Here is an 18,655-nt window from a genome sequence, read left to right on the forward strand (position 1 = left end):
AAGAACTCTCAAAGTATGATATACTTAATCAATAATGAAGTGTCTCAATGAATGAGAAGAACTCCTTATTTATAGGAGTACTAAGGCACAAAAAGTCCTTAAAATTAGGTAGGGTGGTTGCTAAGGCATAAAAAGTCATTATAATTAGGTAGGGTGATTGCTAAGGAGTAAGAAAAGTCATTACAATTAGGTGGGGGCGGCCAAATCCCTTTGGAAAAGATTTGGACCCTAAAACTACTAGTTTGGGCCACTGATTTGGACTCCAATTGGGCTCCCTTTGAAACACCCCCTTTTGGACCTCTTTTAAGCTCATTTTGAGCCCAGCCCCTTTGGTGGACTTCAAGGGCTGATTTGGTGGCTCAATCTTCCTCCTCTTGGACTTCAATTTGGATCACCAAATAATTATAAAACTTGGATAATTCATCTACTTTGGGCTTGAGCTCTTCCTCTATAATTAAAAGCTTCTTTATTTGCCATTGAAGTCCAGCAACCTTAGAGTGCAACTCTTTAGCTTGAGATCTTGTAAATGGCCTTGGAGCTTCCAAAACTCTATCCTTGTCCTTGATGCTATCACATTAGAACCTTCTAGAGAGTCATCCACTCTACTCAAATCTAAATTGCACCGCCCAAACGGGCCGAAAGACACGTGCTCCCTTAGCTTAACAACATTCAAAGAGGTAACCCTGCCTTAACACCACAAATCAAATTCATACTTCGTGCGTACTACATCCTTCACAATAACAACTCGATCATCCCATGAATTTTATATACTCATAAAGTGCAATATAACCCGTATCCAGGAATTTCCTTACTTGAGTCATCCTCGATCTCAATCTCTGCAAGTCATAACTGATTCACAAGTATGCCTCAAACCGAAACTAGTGCAATACATAACCACGCAATCAAATCGTCAATAGCAGACTCCCCCACTTGTCTCAAAGCCATGGAACAAAACACTCGATAACTCATAATACCCATACTCTATTACTGCCATAATCACGCACCGAAGTTCAAATAAACCCGTCATAAGCTCATATAACACAAACCATAAAATACCTCAATCATCCGCTAAGCTCGCATTTATTCTCTTGACCGTCAAGTCAACTTTCTCAACCAATCCAAATTCAATCTTAACACATACACCCCGTTAGTAGAAAAGAAACTCCCCACACAACATTATAAGGAACACGCCTACGTAGATTACTCCGCAGGAGATAAACCACCTGCTTAGCCTCAAAGTGGCATCTTGCTATACCCTTTTCGCAGCCACAACTACTACGCAATCACTTAATCCTTCTGAGTCTGAACTCATTAACAAGACAGGAAAACCTAATTCGTCCCATAATTAAACAGCATGAAATATTCTTCAACGCACTCATAACTCGCGGCTATACATCAAATCAAGACAGACACCAAGCACCCAATAGTCCATTTTTCGTCACATTCAAGCCACCTGAACACATCCCCCAGTCACATCATACTTATCATATAGCCATTCCACTGCTCATCGAGCCACGAATTCCATTCATAGGAACACTACTAGACATATGAGTCTGAATGTACAAGTTCTCATAACTTAAACTACCGAGTCTAAGTTGCGGTCTAAACCTGACCTCAAGTCCTCCCGACTGGTCCATCACCAAAACACAGAAATCACATCTCGCACTTCATCCCTGGAATAAAAAGCCAGCGATACACGGCTGATACCGAGTGCTCACATGCGCATACGAATACGTGGAAGGAATTCAAAGAGTTACACTTCAAGCTAAACTAATGTCGCACGATAAAGAATGAAAGATGGGAAATTTATCCTAAATTCCCTGTAGCCTCTCGAAGATAGGTATGGACGTCATCATACCGATCTGCAAGACTCTACTAGACACTTGCCCATGACTTTTAGAACCTATGAACCTAGAGCTCTGATACCAACTTGTCACGACCCAAAATCCACCTAGTCGTGATGGCACCTAACTCAACCCGTCAGGTAAGCCAATTAACAACTATCCAACTTAATGAGATTTATTAAGATAAGAAATGATAATACACCGCTTTTATACAAAACTTTTCCAAGGACTTGTAGTATAAACCATGAGCTTCTAAGATTAGAATTCACAAAATTGGTATGAAATAAATACATCAGCTGTTCAAAATGTACATAAACAGATTTTTTATAAATCTAAGGATACCATGAATAAGAGGCAGCTACGACCGAAATGCAGGTACGTCTTCAAATCCAGCTCCCGTCGATCACAGCAACATCCGCATCCAATATCTGCACGCAAGGTGCAGAAGTGTAGTATGAGTACAGCCGACCCCATGTACTCAATAAGTAACAAACCTAACCTTAGGTTGAAAGTAGTGACGAGCTTGTACCAAGGTTAGAGTACACACCAATAACCAATAACATCTCATAACAATACAATTTAAAGCAGCACTAGTAATAACTCAATAATAGCATTCTCAGCTCATATACACTTCTAGAAAATAAACATTTTCTTTTCAAGTATAACAGTAAAACTCAAAACCGAAAATAAGAGTAAGTCTGAAATCTACAATTTTTCTCAAAACCTTTAACGGCAGGTAAGAAGTCTCATTATCAGATGGCATGAGGAAAAATACTTTTCTATGCCTACATATCAAATATGCATGTCTAATGCAATGCAGCACAGTGATGAACTCATGTAACTCATGTACTCACACTCTCAGAGTACTCAATCTCACTATCTCGCATTTCCACTCCAGTCACTCAGTACTGTATATTGCCAATCCAACCCAGGGAAGATCCATCCCAAAATATATACATAATATCTGACATTCAGTCACTCAGTACTGTACAAGGCCAATCCAGCCCAGGGGAAGATCCATCCCCAAATATAAATGATTCGGACAAGATCCATGTCCAGGGAAGATCCATCCCTCAATATGAATGATTCGGGCAAGATCCATGCCCATGGGAAGATCCATGCCCATGGGAAGATCCATCCCCAAATATAAATGATTCAGACAAGATCCATGTCCAGGGAAAATCCATCCCAAAAATATAAATGATTCGGGCAAGATCCATTCCCAGGGAAGATCCATCCCTCAATATAAAATCAATTGCGCTCACTGTGGGGGGTGTAGACTCCAGAGGGGCTCCTTCAGTCCAAGTGCTATGATAGCCAGATCCAGGCATAAATAAATAAAATATGTTGCGGTGTGCAGCCCGATCCCATAAATATCACTCACAATCGGGCCCTCGGCCTCACTCAGTCATCAATCTCTCGAGTCTCTCGGGCTCACAATGTTATGAAACTAGCCCAAAATGATGATATGATGTATCAATAAATAGCAACAGAGACTGAGATATGTTATGCAATGAATGAACATGACTGATTACGAAATTACAATTTAAACATATAATTCGACAGCAGAAATGACCTCAGTGGGTCCCAATAACACCAACATTTGTCTGAGCATGATTTCTAACATGAGTCACAACCCAGTTTCTCTAACACATAAAAATACATGGAAAAATATATGTTAATTGACTATACAGCTCTACGGAATCAACCGAGTCTTAATTTCTACGGTGCACGCCCACACGCCTATCACCTAGCATGTGTGTCACCTCCAAACAATCACATAACACGTATAAGTACGGTTCATACCCTCAGCTCCAAGATTAGAGATGTTACTTACCTCGAACAACCGAATCCAATGCCGAGCAAGCTAAACAATACTCCAGAAATTCTATTCCACATGTATCAATCTCTGAAGGCCTTCATATCTCATCAATTCCAAGCCAAACGATTCGAAACTAGTCAAACAACGTACAAATTAATCAAAATATACTCCAATGCTTACAATTTAACAATTTTTAAAAATTCCCAACTCGCTCGAAAAGTTGACAGTGGGGCCTATATATTGGAATCCGATGAAACTCACAAAATCTGACAACCCATTCAATTACGAGTCCAACCATACTACTTTCACTCAAATCCGACTCCAAATCGATATTCAAATCTCAAAAATTCATTTTTTGAAATTTTTACAATTTTTTCCAAATTTTGCATCTCAAAATACTGATTAAATGATGAAAATAATGATTTATTTTATGTATATTAACCAAATCCGAGTTAGAATTACTTACCCCGATGAATTTCTTGAAAATTTCACGAAAAATCGCCACAAACCGAGCTCCCAAAGTCCAAATATGAAATAATACTCCAACCCTCATTTATAAGGTACAACATTCTGATCTCACATTGTGCTGACTGCACATTTTTATTGCGGTCCGCACATTTTCAAGTTCCGCGGCCGCGATTCAAATTGTGTGGCCGCACTTCAGTAGTGATTGTACTACCAGGATTTAGTAAATTGACCATAATATTCTGTACAAATATCCAAATAATTAATGGTATACCTTTCTGAAAACTAGACTCAAAGGGCTACAAAATTCGTTTTTGAATCATTTACAAATTCCTTGTAGATTAAAAGATATAAGCTTCCGAAGTCGGACCATCGAATCTGCAGAATTTTCTTTCTGCGGTCCGCACCTGAGGCTTTGCTTCAGCACTCCAAAATGTGCCCCCGCATTTCCAAAGTTCCAGAACAACATCAGAGTATCGAAATGTCCAGACTCGCTCAAAACTCACCCCGAAACACACCCGAGCCACTCGGAACCCCGTACGAATGTACCAACAAGTCCTAAAACACGATACGAACTTAGTCGAGCCCTCAAATCATATCAAACAACATCAAAAACACAAATCGCACTCCAATTCAAGCCTAATGAAAGCTAACAATTTTCAACTTCTACATTCAATGCCGAAACCTATCAAATCAAGTCCGATTGACCTCAAATTTTGCACACAAGTCATAAATGGCATAACGAGCCTATTCTAATTTACCGAATCGGATTCCGACCTTGATATCAAAAAGTCAACTCCCCAGTCAAATTCCAAACTTAAATTTTTATTTTAGCCATTTCAAGCCTAATTTAACTACGGATTTCTAAATAATTTTCTGGACACGCTCCTAAATCCAAAATCACCATACGGAGCTATTGGAATCATCAAAACTCTATTCTGTGGTCGTTTACACGTAGTCAACATCCGGTCAACCTTTTCAATTTAAGCTTTAAACGTTAAATTTTATTTTTCTAAACTAACTCCGAAATACATGAAAACCAAAACCGACAATTCACACAAGTCATAATACATCGTATGAAGCTATTCAAGACTTCAAATAGTAAAAAGGAGCGTAAATGCCCAAAATGACATGTCGGGTCATTACAATTCTCAAATTAAATTAGTAATAGGACATTATAATACGTTTTCAAATTAAATTGTAATAGGAATTTTTAAGAAATATATCCTAAAAGTAATAGGATTACATGACTAAAAATATGTCTCTACCCTGAAAGTAATTATATTAAAAGGAAACATAACGTGTTCCTAAATGTATTAGGTATACATGCTAACATGTAGTATTATATGTCTACGCCCAAAAGTAATTATACTAATAGGATTCCTAAAGGTAACCATGTAGGATTCCTAACGTGTAGTATTATGTCCTAAAACTAATAGGATTATAAAGCTAATATCTAGAATTCCGGTTATGTCCTTTTATTATAAGTTATTATGCTTAATATTATAAGGTTATTTTTGTAAACCGTCATTGTATTCATGCTTTTATAATAATATAGATAGATAGATAGATAGATAGATAGATATAGATATAGATAGATTATTATTATTATTATTATAGATGCTTAAGACTTTAAAATTAAATTTGCTGAAATGTAGTAGCCATGGATGGCGTAAAACGAAAACCATACAACCACAGAAATATCATGCAACTTGTTGCTAATTGCCATTGTTAGTTGAAAATTGTTTATCAAGGTATGGGTGCTGTGTAACACATTTTACGGTTATTTATCAGAAATTTTTCCTAATTTAACAAAAATATTTAATATTATTTTTGTTATTAATTTAGATAGGCACGAACCTAAATTTAATAGGACCAGTAAAGTTACGAGGAAAACAAAGTTAATGAACTAAAGTGTCCAAAAGATTTGACTTTCTTTTTACGGAAAAGGGCCAAAAATATCCTTGAATTATTTGAAATAGCTTAAAAATATCCTCCGTTTATTTTTGGTACCAAAAATATCTCTGTCGTCTATATTTTGGACCACAAATGCCCCTTAAACCGTTAGTTTTGCCATTGAAGCTGACATGGCAGTCCAACTGGGTTAGATTTGCTTACATGGCCATCCACCTAAGCAATCCAGTATGGCGAAAAGTTTATTCTTTGTTCTTGAATCCTAATCACAAAAAAAAAAAAAAATTATTAAAAAATACCAAAATAGTTCTTAATTGGGGTTTATGATTTAATTAAAAAACTCCATTGTTCTCTTTTATGAATTTATGATTAGTTTGATCCAAATTTTTAGATGCTTATCTGTTATAACTTCACAACATCAACCCAACAATCCCTAGTAAGATTCATATCAAACCAATCATAAATTCACAAAACGTTTTTTCATATTATCAAGCTTTTAAGAACTCTTTCATGATTTTATTTTATTTTTTTTGGGGGGTTTGGGTTTTAGCTCAGATCTTCAAACCAAGAAATCAGTTGTTAAAGTTCAATTTTTAGCTTCAATCACAATATCGAAGCAATTTACAATAACATACAATTGAAACTCTTAAAATTTGACAGCAGTTATTTTCAATAACCCAACAACAACTACAAAATATTTCATCAAGAAGGTTTCAAATCAGCAGCTATTTTCAAATTTTGACAAACAAAGAATGGCTACACAAGTTTTCCAACAACAATCAACCATTTGAATTAAATTTGAGCCTCAGATCTGTTAACCCTAAAACTCAATCAATGAGCTCGATCCTTCGACACACATGTACAACTTCTAATAAAAAAACCTCAATCAATGAGCTCGATCCTTCGACACCTAAGCAATGAGTTCCAATCAAGAACTATTTTGGTATTTTCTAATTATCTGATTTCTTTTTCTTTTTTTGGGATTAGGATTCAAGAACAAAGAATAAACTTTTAGCCATGCTGGATTACTTAGGTGGATGACCATGCAAGCAAATCTAACCAAGTTGGACTGTCATGTCAGCTTCAGTGGCAAGACTAATGGTTTAAGGGGTATTTGTGGTCCAAAACATAGACGACATGGATATTTTTAGTACCAAAAACAAACGGAGGGTATTTTTGAGCTATTTCAAATAGTTCAAGGACATTTTTGGCCATTTTCCGTTCAGTTTATACAACTCAAACTTTCAATTATAACAAACCAACCCCCAAAGACTTTACTCGTGAGCAGTGTTTTAAAAGACGGGGGCGTGAGGCAAAGCATTTTACTTGAAATGGGGCGAGGCGTAAGCCTCGAGGCAGGGGCGTAAGCCCCGTGGATCTTTAAAAAATTTAATTTATAAATTAATAAAATAACATAATAACACAAAAATATATATATAATATAAATTAAAAGTTAAAAATTAAAAGAAAATTAAAGAAACTCATAGGAAAAAAAATATCTAGCGTGATTCTTACGTATAAATAATGAATACAAATCACGTATAACGTCTTAACTTTCAAATAATTAAAAACTTACAATTTCTTTAAAAAAAGACCAAACTTCACATTTTACCTTCCTAAAAGTCAATACAATAAATCTTATTAGTACGATAATTAAAATATTACTCCTTCATGAATAAATATAAATTAGTTTAAGATATCAAGTTAATAAAAGTCTACAACTAGGAGAGACATATGAACTAAGACACGACCAATAACAAGTGAAGATGTAAATTCGCAATACTATGTCTCATTATTAGAGTTATGCTCAATCTTCATATTTCTATCGATGAATAGAACTTTTATCATTAATTTGTTAAAGAATTTTGAGGGTCAACAATATTAATTAGGAAATTTAACACGTGATTTGCGTTAAAACTGTTAGGCGAGCCCAATATTGGACGTTAGGCGTGTTTAGGGCGTACGGTCGGGCGCTTGAGGCGTAAGCATGACAGAATTAAGCCTCATACATAGCACACGCATTTTGCAAGTTCCCGTCTAGGGAAGCCCGGGCCGAGTCCCAGAAATACCTTTTAAAATAGTGCTCGTGAGCAACAGGCTTCACCGCCAGCGACGGATGCCGTCAATTCACCTCCTCTGGCGAACATATTCCAAAAGGCCCGCAACTGTATTCCTTAAACCAAGTAGCCTCCTCTTTTGAAATTCTACAAGAAAAGGCATTGCAGAAAAAGAAAAAAAAAAGACAAGATGGAAACAACTCAAGGATGTACTATAGACCCAAAAAAGTAAAGCCTAAAATCTTCTAGATTCATTGTGGGTTTTGCAATTCGGATTGAGTTAGTTTGAAAATGAATTAAAAATCTATACTTTTCAAGTTCAGCTATCCAAATGCTAGTAATGGTTGCTTACCTACTATGTTTATCAATCTTTTTTCAGCATTTATTTATTGAGTATTAGGTTGAGAACAGGCTCAAATAGAGCAGAAGGTCTGCTTGAAGGATAGGAGATTTAGTAGAGAAACTACCTAAAAGCGAGATCGGGATGTTGCTGAGAGTAAGAGATTTCTAGGGGAAGCGGAGATTATTGCAGTTTATGAGAGACAAAAGAGTAATACTTTTACTCTACGTTTTCACACCTCCTTTTTCCCGAGGGACAGGGGACAGGGAGTTTTTCTAATTTAAGTGACATTATTCGAAATGAGATTATTTATTTATTTAGAGTCGCCATTTAGAATAATTTATGGTGTCTCAAGTCACTGATTTATTTTAGAATCTCAAATCGAGGAAATTTGACTCTTATTTATGGTCTGCGAATACAGAAGACCGGATAAGAAATTCTGTTAACCCGAGAGAAGGTGTGAGGCACTCCCGAGTTCCGTGGTTTTAACACGGTCGCTCAACTATTAATAATTGGCCTAGTTATCTGATCTAATACATATTTTAAACATATATGTGCATTTTTATTCCTTTTAACCGCTTTTAATTATTTATGAAACTTATTTGAACAAGTCGCGGTATCGCAAACTCATTTGTTTTTGTACATATTGCGAATCGCGTCACGTGAAACGCACTCGCGATTTACAATATGTTTATTTTTATTATTATTCAAAGTTGAAGTCAAGTCGCGTTAAACGCGCACTTGAGTTGGGATTTACGTATCGTGACCATGCCACGGGAACCATACTCATAGTCACGATGATTTATTAATCGCGTCTAAAGCAACTAGCACGTGTTCATGATTTGTTTTTTCTTACGGGTTTGAGATCTGTGTAAGGTCAAGAGCTATGGAAATCAATTGTGAAAAATATGCCAGCTTTTGCTCTTACTAAATTGGGCATGACAGAAACTATTTTGGAGCAGATAAATTAAATTGGATCGTAGTATAATTGGCCATTTAAAGTCAATTAATGAGTATGCCCAGTTACTAGTTCATCAAGCTACTCCCCTATCAATTAGTCAATTGTAGTCGTATATGTTTCATTAAGCAAAGTCCAACCATCGGGCCCAATCATTTTTTTTTTAAAGTCCAAACCTCATTTTTCAATTTCAACTAGCAGACATAGATTTTATCCTCAAAGTTCAAACATTCACTACGTGCCCAAAAATCATGTTTTTTATCAATCTTCATGTTAATCATCAAGAAAGTAGCAAAATTTAACAAAGCTAATGAGACCTAACAATTAATACAGAAAAAAAATTCAATCTTCATGAATCTAAATAAGATCAAATTATATATTCAACCATAATATCTTAATAATACAATGATGAGAGAAATGGACCTTTACAAGACTGTTTTGAAACTCGGACAATGGACAAAGATGTAAATGGAGCCTCGACCAAAATCGACAAATGGAGTTCGAACTCGACGACTCAACTTTGGAGCTGTTATTTTCTATACAAAAGGGGACTGTTTCGCTGGGTTTTCGGCTCATTTTTGTGGTGCTTTTTAGCTTGGTTTTCAGTTGGTTCGGGGCTGGAGTTTAGGTGATGAATTGCTGGATTTTTCGAAAGAAAGCCGAAGAAAGAATGACATGAGAGTTGGTTCGGGGCTGGAGTTTAGGTGATGAATTGCTGGATTTTTCGAAAGAAAACCGAAGAAAGAATGACACGAGTAGAAATTCCCTTATCCAAGAAGAAGAAAAATAAATTTCTCTCAATTCCCTCCTCCCTCTTTTTTTGTTCTTCTCTCTTCTTTTTTTTTCACATTTCTCTTCTATTTATAGAAAAAATTTCGTAATTTTCAGATTTTTTATTATTATTTTTTTAATTAAAAAGAATTCTCACTTCTCGTTTTTTTAAAAAAAATAATTCTCCACTTTCCTTTACTTTCATTTTTTAAGTTCTCACTTTTTTTACTTTTAATATATTAAAAATCCCATTTTTTTACTTTTTTTTTTATTTCTCACTTATTTTACTTTTCTTTTTTTTTAATTTCCACTTACTTTTACTTTTATTTAAAAAAAAATCAGATACCCTTACTTTTATTTTTTAATTTCAACTTTATTTTACTTTTTATTTTTTTAAATTTTCACATTCTTTTACTTTTATTTTTTTAATTTTCCACTTTCTTTTACTTTTTTATTAAATAATTTCTACCTACTTTTACTTTTACTTTTACTTTTAAATTTTATATTTCTACTTTTACTATTTTTTAATTCCCATCCGCAATTTTAAAAAATAATAATAATAATAATTAATTTTTATTTATTTTTGGTTTTTTTAATTCATTTTATTTAAAAATAAAGATTAAAATAAAAATAAAAATAATACTAATATTAATCATTGACCTTTTTAAATTATTATTAACTTTTACCCTATATAAAAAAATATAAAAAATCTAAAAAATATATATATTAAATTTTTGAAAATATTTACATAGTAGAAGGTGATAAAAATTCAAATATAATCAAAAATTAGGTGCTTACAGCTGCCCCTCTTTGCTTGAAAACATGAAGAGTTTTCAGGCAAAAACTAGGTGAGCCATGTGACTAATTTTTGACCAAACCATTATTCAAAAGGAAAAGAAATAAAAGATAGGGTGCAACCGAGTCCTGGTTCTGGACAGCCTACATATCCCGGGTTATAGGGGAATCAGGTCGCGTGTAGTTCAAGGAGAATGGTATAATGATGAGTTGAGGAGTCGAGTGAGGTTCCGTCGAGGCTCCGGTACGCGGTCCTGCTATTATATCAAAATAAAAAAGAAACTAAACAAGCCTATCAGTTATGAGTTACAAGATTCCTATCTATGAGTCTTCAGAAACTTGATCTTGAGTCTTGACTGGTTCTTTATGCAGACTCTGATCTAAACTTTGATGCTCGCTAGCTGTAGGTTCTAGTTCATTGTTCTATAGCTTCTTCTAATCAAAACGGGACTCCTATGCTCGTGGCTTCAGTCATGTCTTGAGAATTCCACATCTTTTTAATTGCTTTTGCATTTTGGATTCACTTATTTTTTCTTTTCTTTTATTCTGAATTGAGACTTCTTCTTTTGGTCATCTCAAACCTTGTGCCTCGAGGTAAAACCTATTCAAACACCAAAACAAACAAACAAACGAAATTTTTCTGCCCCACTTTGCACTAGAAAAATTTCGTGAGTTATTGTAACAAAATTCTAAACTACTTCTTTATTGAAAGCAATAAAAGGTCGGGAGTGGTGTAACCTGAAAAAGTCATGTTTTTTTATTTTTTGGATGTTGTTCTTTTATTGTCAAAAGGATGTCTCAACTAAGGATTGGTGTACCTTATGTTGGAAAAATGTGGTCAGGGAATGGGATACTCTATATTGGTAAAGATATCGGGGAGTGGTGTACCCTGCATTTAAGATCAAATTAACTAAGGAGTGGAGACCCTATGTTGGAAAAACAGACTAGGGAGTGGAGATCCTATGTCTAAAAATATCAAGTAGGGAGTGGAGACCCTATGTTAGAAAAGCGACTAGGGAATGGAGACCCTATGTCTAAAATAATTATCAACTAGGGAGTAGAGACCCTATGATAGAAAAGAGACTAGGGAGTAGAAACCCTATGTCTAAAATAAAATCAACTAGGGAGTGGAGACCCTATGTTGAAAACATCAACTAGGGAGTGGAAACCCTATGTTGGGAAAGAAACTAGGGAGTAGAGACCCTATGTCTGAAATAAAATCAACTAGGGAGTGGAGACCCTATGTTGGAAAAGAGACTAGGGAGTGGAGACCCTATGTCTAAAATAAAATCAACTAGGGAGTGGAGACCCTATGTTGGAAAAGAGACTAGGGAGTGGAGACCCTATGTCTAAAATAAAATCAACTAGGGAGTGGAGACCCTATGTTGGAAAAGAGACTAGGGAGTGGAGACCCTATGTCTAAAATAAAATCAACTAGGGAGTGGAGACCCTATGTTGGAAAAGAGACTAGGGAGTGGAGACCCTATGTCTATAATAAAATCAACTAGGGAGTGAAGACCCTATGTTGGAAAAGAGACTAGGGAGTGGAGACCCTATATCTAAAATAAAATCAACTAGGGAGTCGAGACCCTATGTTGGGAAAGAGACTAGGAAGTGGAGACTCTATGTCCAAAATAACTTCAACTAGGGAGTGGAGACCCTATGTTGGAAAAAAGACTAGGGAGTGGAGACCCTATGTCTAAAAACATCAACTAGGGAGTGACGACCAAAACTTATTTTAACAAGTTGTGATATCGCAAACTCATTTGTTTTTGTACATATTGCGAATCGCGTCACGTAAAATGCACCCGCGATTTATAACATGTTTATTTTTATTATTATTCGAAGTTGAAGTCAAGTCGCGTGAAACGCGCACTTGAGTTGGGGTTTACGTATCGTGACCATGCCACGGGAACCATACCCATAGTCACGATAATTTATTAATCGCGCCTAAAGCAACTAGCACGTGTTTATGATTTGTTTTTCCTTACGGGTTTGAGATCTGTGTAAGGTCAAGAGCTACGAAAATCAATTGTGAAAAATGGGCCAGCTTTTGCTCTTACTAAATTGGGCATGACAGAAACTATTTTGGACCAGATAAATTAAATTGGATCGTAGTATAATTGGCCCTTTAATGCCAATTAATGAGTATGCCCAGTTACTAGTTCATCAAGTTACTCCCCTATCAATTAGTCAATTGCAGTATTACATGTTTCATTAAGCAAAGCCCAACCACCGGGCCCAATCATTATTTTTTTTTTTAAGTCCAAACCTCATTTTCCAATTTCAACTAGCAGACATAGATTTTATCCCCAAAGTTCAAACATTCACTACGTGCCCAAAAATCATATTTTTTATCAATCTTCATGTTAATCATCAAGAAAGTAGCAAAATTTAACAAAGCTAATGAGATCTAACAATTAATACAGAAAAAAAAAATTCAATCTTCATGAATCTAAATAAGATCAAATTATATATTCAACCATAATATCTTAATAAAACAATGATGAGAGAAATGGACCTTTACAAGACAGTTTTGAAGCTCGGACAATGAACAAAGATGTAAATGGAGCCTCGACCAAAATCGACAAATGGAGCTCGAACTCGACGACTCAACTTTGGAGCTGTTATTTTCTATACAAAGGGGACTGTTTCGCTGGATTTTCGGCTCGTTTTTGTGGTGCTTTTTAGCTTGGTTTCCAGTTGGTTCGGGGCTGGAGTTTAGGTGAAGAATTGCTGGATTTTTCGAAAGAAAGTCGAAGAAAGAATGACACGAGTAGAAATTCTCTTATCCTAGAAGAAGAAAAATAAATTTCTCTCAATTCCCTCTTCCCTCTTTTTTTTTTTCCTTCTCTCTTCTTTTTTTCCTCACATTTCTCTTCTATTTATAGAAAAATTTTCAGAATTTTCAGTTTTTTTATTATTTTATTTTTTAATTAAAAAGAATTTTCACTTCCCATTTTTCTTATTTTTAAAAATAAATAATTCTCCACTTTCCTTTACTTTTATTTTTTAATTTCTCACTTTTTTTACTTTTAATATATTAAAAATCTCACTTTTTTTACTTTTTATTTTATTTCCCACTTATTTTACTTTTTTTTTTTAATTTTCACGTACTTTTACTTTTATTAAAAAAAAAATCAGATACCCTTACTTTTATTTTTCAATTCTAACTTTATTTTACTTTTTATTTTTTTAAATTTTCACATTCTTTTACTTTTATTTTTTTAATTTTCCACTTTCTTTTACTTTTTTTTATTAAACAATTTCTACCTACTTTTACTTTTACTTTAAAATTTTATATTTCTACTTTTACTATTTTTTAATTCTCATCCGTAATTTAAAAATAATAATAATAATAATAATTAATTCTTAATTATTTTCGGTTTTTTTAATTTATTTTATTTAAAAATAAAGATAAAAATAAAAATAAAAATAATACTAATATTAATAATTGACCCTTTTAAATTATTATTAATTTTTACCCTATATAAAAAAATATAACAAAGCTAAAAAATATATATATATTAAATTTCTGAAAATATTTACTGATAAAAATTCAAATATATCAAAAATTAGATTTGAGAGGCATCAGAACTGATGGAAACGAGAGTTTGGGAAATCCTCTGTTTTCGCTATTTATTGTGTGAAAGAAGAATGAATTTTGCTTGAAATTGAAGCTTTCCCTTACTGAGATGATATTTTGCAAGAGAAGAAAAACTCTAGGCGGGCAATGTGCTGTGAATTTTCAATCATCCCGTTAAGTTTTTGGTGAAATCAACAAGTTTTCCTTTGTTTCGTAGAAACTCGAATATTTGGAAAATCGTGGTTGAACTTGAATTGAATGGATTAAAATTTGATTTTGAATTGTGATTTGGGAATCATTACTAAGAAAAATTGTGATTTGTTAATTGAAGTGAATTTTACTAGAGATTGATACTATAGATTGTGTTCACTATACAAAAACTCGTTTGAACGATAGTGAAGTAAATTATGTTCGGAATGATAGTTTGATACTAATAAATTGATATTCTGCAGTTGTTTTCTATTTATATTTAAAGTATATTGTTTGATTTTATGTTGTTATGACTGGCAAGTTTCTGTGGAACAGTGGACCTCAATTCCTGCATCCACCATTTCTATTAATATATGTCTTTGGTTTTTGTTTTTGCACATTATCAATCTGATTGATGGTGTTTTATCTTATTCTTGAATGTTTAGCCTTTTAGGAAAGAAATGTCTTCGCTTACAATATGGAGCTAAAATGTGGTTATTCATAAACCAAATTGGAGAAGCTATTATGGCAATTCTTGAAGAAGTATCTGAATAACATATAATGGCTAGTTTCTGAAATTTCTGCACTGCTCATTTGAAGGTATGCTGAAAAGGTCGAAACTTTTGATTCACATATGTGAAGAGCTAGGAACTCTGTATAAAAACCCTTCTTTTGCTTTTTGTTCTTGTGTGACTGATGACAAGTGTGGCAACGCTAAAGGCAGTGATGGGTCGGAATCTGAGAATGAATGGGAAAGATTGGTTAAGCCTTTTGACCTCAAGCAACTCTGAAGATCACTTAATAAAATTACCCCGTATCAGCTCAATAAATTATTGGCACTGCCTTTGGATGTACCAACATCGATGGAGCTATTCCAGTGGGCCGGTAGCCAGACGAGCTATTGCCACTCATTTGATGTCTACTATACTTTGATTGACAAATTTGGGGCTGCCAAGGAATATAAGATTATAGATAGATTGTTATTACAGATGAAAGATGAAGGGGTAGTTTTCAAAGAGTCCCTCTTTATTATGATAATGAAGCATTATGGAAGAGCTGGTTTACTAGGACAAACAACTAGAATACTATTGGATATGTGGAATACTTTCTCTTGTGAACCCACAGTTAAGTCATACAATCAAGTATTGGATAGTCTGTTGGGCGTTGGCTGACAATTGTCCAAAAGTTGCTCCGAATGTGTTTTATGAAATGTTAGGGAAAGGTATTTCTCCTTCTGTATTCACTTTTTCTCGAGTGATACAAGCATTATGTATAGTCAATGAGGTAGACTCTGCTTGTTCACTTCTTAGAGACATGACAAAACATGGGTGTGTACCAAATTCAGTGATTTACCAGATTCTTATTCGTGCACTTTCAAAGTCTGATAGGGTAAATGATGCATTGAAACTTTTGGAGGAGATGTTTCTTATGGGTTGCATACCCGACATCAATACTTTCAATGGCATTATCCATGGGCTTTGTCGAGCTGATAGGATTCATTAGACTGCAAAACTGGTGGATCGGATGCTGCTTCGAGGTGTCACCCCCGATGCTATAACTTATGGCTTTCTGATGCATGCTTTATGTCGAACAGGGCGAGTTGATGAAGCAAGGGTTCTTCTCAACAAAGCACTTGAACAGAATAATATCATCTTTAATATATTGATCAATGGCTATGTGACTAATGGCGGTTCGATGAAGCAAAAGCCATTCTGAATGAGAACATGTTGATTAAAGGTTATCAACCAGATGTTTATACATACAACATTCTGATTCGAGGTCTTTGCAAGAAAGGATCTTTGTCTTCGGCTCATGAAGTTGTAAACGAAATGTCATCCAAAGGTTGCCAGCCCAATGTGATCACCTACACAACCTTGATTGATGGCTTCTCCAAGGCTGGTCGTCTACAGGAAGCTTATGACCTTGTTACTGAGATGTCAGCAAAAGGTCTCAGCCTAAATATAGTGGGTTTTAACTCTCTTATATCAGTTTTGTGTAAACAAGGAATGATTCTACAGGCATTAGAAGTTTTTGGTGATATGTCAAGCAAAGGATGTAAACCAGACATTTTCACATTCAATGCTTTGATTTCAGGCTTTTGCAAGATAGACAAGATGGGTGAAGCGTTGGGTATGTATCGAGATATGTTCCTTGAGGGAGTTATTGCCAATACAGTTACCTACAACACATTGATTCATGCTTTCTTGAGGAAAGGTAAAACCCAAGAGGCGCTTAAGCTTGTGAATGATATGTTATTCAGAGGATGTCCCCTTGATGAAATCACATATAATGGCCTCGTAAAAGCACTTTGCAGTGATGGAGCAGTTGAGAGAGTGGTAGGACTTTTTGAAGAAATGCTGACAAAGGGAATAAAACCTAATCTTGTAACATGCAACATCTTGGTCAATGGCTTTTGTAGAATAGGGAAGGTTCAAAATGCCCTTGAGTTTCTGAGAGACCTGGTACATCATGGATTGACACCTGATATAGTCACGTGCAACAGTCTAATAAATGGCTTTTGTAACAATGGTCGAATTCGAGAAGCTCAAAACCTCTTTGAAAAATTAGAAGTTGAATGAGTTTGTGCTGATACTTTCACTTATAACACCTTGATTTCTTCCTATTGTAAAATGCACATGCCTGATGATGCTTATACCCTGCTTACTAGAGGCATAGCTGTTGGTTTCATTCCCAATAATGTCACACGGTACATACTCGTCAGAAATTTCGCCAGTAATAGAAGGATTCTTTGTGATTTTGTTCAAAGAATCTTGTGAAGCTTGAACTTTTTCCCCATCTTATTTCTAGAGAAACTTGACGTAGCAGATGATGTCTATGAAATTTAATCTTGTTATCGCTAACATTGTTTAGCTGATATGAAGCAAGCCAAGGATTACAATTGGGGTAAACTAGAGCAATCATATCTACCCTGATTATCAGCTGTTACTAAAGAATGCAGATCTGGTACTGGTGCTGAAATAAACAGTGACCAGAATATCCCCAAACAATGCACTTCTGTATTACTTTCTGCATGATGGAGTCATGAAGGTATATTATGCACAAAGTTTGGCTTCATTTTGTTGTGTTGTGCACTTCCAAATCTGGGTCACTAAGTTGTGTGAACAACAGCTTGAAGCATCTTTTGTCATTGAGAATCCATAATATCTGCTCTCGTCCTCTCTCCCCCCAGGTACCTCCTCTTCTATCCCAAGGTCAAATAGCAAATACGAGTCCCTCGTGGAAGATTCTAAAATGTTGAGGTGACTCTCCCTATCTTATATAAATTTGTTTCTAGTTGCTTTATATTTGAACTTATACCTTGCTTCCACAAGTACTTTGGGTAGTTTCTTTGTCACTGCAATTGTTGAATTTGATTATTTCTTCTTTTTTCTTGTGAACTTTGTCTTGGATGTCGTAAAGTCATATCCAGGCAAATGGGATGAACAAGATTCTCCTTGTTCTCCCTTTCTTTTTGGTGCTGCAATGTTGCACTTGTTGGTGTTATGCATTGATATGAACTTGAAGCAGGCTTTAAAAAAAAAAGAATTTTTATCCAGATTTTCCTTTGCACCAAATCATATTTAGTATTGTGAATCCTCTGTGGTCATTGAGTTTCTAAGTTTGGATGCAAACAACTGAATTTCTTTTTTCCCTATCCTTTGGACGGTCAACTGACAAGTAACCTGTAGATATACTCCGTTACTGCCTTAGACTAATATTTGATTGGTCTTTCTGACTCTACACATTTTGACTACTTAATAAATTTCATCACTCACATAAGGTGTTGAAGTTGGGATGTTTTCACAAACACGGGATACCAATAAATGGTAAACTTTTTAGCTTTCAGTTGGGATGTCTCAGACTATCCATGCAATAACAAAAGTATAGATACACTAGCTACCCCCGCGTGCCCG

The 18,655-nt window shown here is 35.0% G+C and overlaps 1 pseudogene; it reads left to right on the top strand.

Moving 5' to 3' along the window:
- Positions 1–15,204: 15,204 nt before the first annotated feature.
- On the top strand, positions 15,205–17,669 carry LOC107825170 (uncharacterized; annotated as a pseudogene).
- Positions 17,670–18,655: the final 986 nt, after the last annotated feature.

Source organism: Nicotiana tabacum, chromosome 23, assembly GCF_000715075.1.
Source record: "Nicotiana tabacum cultivar K326 chromosome 23, ASM71507v2, whole genome shotgun sequence".
NCBI classification, from domain to species: Eukaryota; Viridiplantae; Streptophyta; class Magnoliopsida; order Solanales; family Solanaceae; genus Nicotiana; species Nicotiana tabacum.